This window comes from Mandrillus leucophaeus, unplaced genomic scaffold, assembly GCF_000951045.1.
Source record: "Mandrillus leucophaeus isolate KB7577 unplaced genomic scaffold, Mleu.le_1.0 Scaffold13, whole genome shotgun sequence".
In the NCBI taxonomy this organism is placed as follows: Eukaryota; Metazoa; Chordata; class Mammalia; order Primates; family Cercopithecidae; genus Mandrillus; species Mandrillus leucophaeus.
Window position 1 is genome coordinate 7,056,120 of NW_012101254.1, and position 1,839 is coordinate 7,057,958.

A 1,839-nucleotide genomic window follows, 5' to 3' on the forward strand; every position below is an offset into this window, starting at 1 on the left:
GTGAGATGCCACCAGCTCCTTGTCTGTCCGACATGTGAGAGCAGATCCTGCAGCTGCTGGCAGCCTCACCACAGAGGACGCAGGACCTTCACCTGGGCCACCAGCAGCATCTGGGTCCCCATGACCCCTAGGTGTCGCAGCCCTGTTTCTTCTTTGGCCTGCTTGCTGGATCCTGTTTGCCTGACTGAGCTGTCCCCTTGATCACAGCCACCCCCTACTCAGGGCGATTGGTGGTTTGAAACAAACAAAGTCTCAAACACTACATCATACTTTTCAAAATCTAGGTCCCTTCCCCCAAACTCCCTACTAGTAACCCAGCATCACCTGCCAGGCCCAATGAGATACATTATTTCCTTTGATTTATTTCCTCTCCTTCATTGCCACTCCAGTCTCTCTCATGCTGATTTTAAAATCTAAAAAAATTCCAGGGGCCTTTGGTGCAGAAGGCACCGAAGGGATGGGTCTGACTCAGAAATGGCAGCCTCCATGTTCTACAGGCGGCTGTTGGCTACAGCCACCCTTCGGAGCCACCTGCCCTGGATGGCCCTGTGGGCCACTGCTCAAGCTCTAGGAGGTTCTGGATTGTTGAATAACCATGGACTCCAAGTACAGCAAAAACAGCACAGGAATCTCTCACTACATGAATACATGAGTATGGAATTATTGCAAGAAGCTGGCATCTCTGTTCCCAAAGGATATGTGTGGCAAAGTCACCAGATGAAGCTTATGCAATTGCCAAAAAAGTAGGTACAGAAGAAAGAAATAACATGTGCAGGATAAACTGTAACTATGAGTACTGCTGGCAAGTTCTCTGGGACTCACAAGTAGTAAGAAGCAGGTTCAAAAGATGTTGAGATGAAGGCGCCGGTTTTAGTGGATGGTAGAGGAAAGGGAACATTTGAAAGTGGCCTCAAAGGAGGAGTGAAGACAGTTTTCTCTCCAGAAGAAGCAAAAGATGTTTCCTCACAAATGATTGGGAAAAAGTTGTTCACCAAGCAAATGGGAGAAAAGGGCAGAATATGCAATCAAGCATTGGAGCGAAAGTACCCCAGGGGAGAAGACTACTCTGCAATAGTGATGGAAAGGTCATTTCAAGGAAGTTCACATGGTGATGTCAACATTGCAGATGTTGCTGCTGAGACTCCTGATGCAATTAAAGAACCTGCTGATATTGTAGAAGGCATCAAAAAGGAACAAGCTCTCCGGCTTGAACAGAAGATGGGATTTCCACCTAATACTGTGGATTCTGCAGCAGAAAACACGGTCAAGCTTTACAGCCTTTTTCTGAAATATGATGCAACCATGATAAGAAATAAATCCAACGGTGGAAGATTCAGATGCAGCTGTGCTGTGATGGATGCAAAGATCAATTTTGACTCGAATTCAGCCTATCACCAAAAGAAAATCTTTGATTTATAGGACTGAACCCAGGAAGATGAAAGTGACAAAGATGCTGCTAAGGCAGATCTCAACTACATTGACCTCAGTGGAAATACAGACTGTCTAGCAAATGGTGCTGGTTTGGCCATGGCCACAATCGATATAATAAAACTTCAGGGGCTGGGCATGGTGGCTCATGCCTGTAATCCCAGCACTTTAGGAGGCCGAGGTGGGCACATCACCTGAGGTCAGGAGGTCGAGAACAGCCTGGCCAACATGGTGAAACCCGTATCTACTAAAAATACAAAAGTTAGCCAGGTGTGATGGCGGGCACCTGTAATCCCAGCTACTCAAGAGGCTGAGGCAGCAGAATCGCTTGAACCCGGGAGGCGGAGGTTGCAGTGAGCCAAGATGGTGCCACTGCACGCCAGCCTGGACAACAAGAACAAAACTCCGTCT

At 47.5% G+C, this 1,839-nt stretch overlaps 1 pseudogene; it reads left to right on the top strand.

Annotated features, from left to right (window-relative positions):
• The first annotated feature begins 465 nt into the window (after positions 1-465).
• LOC105534023 overlaps positions 466-1,839 on the top strand; it is a 1,790-nt pseudogene continuing 416 nt past the window's right edge.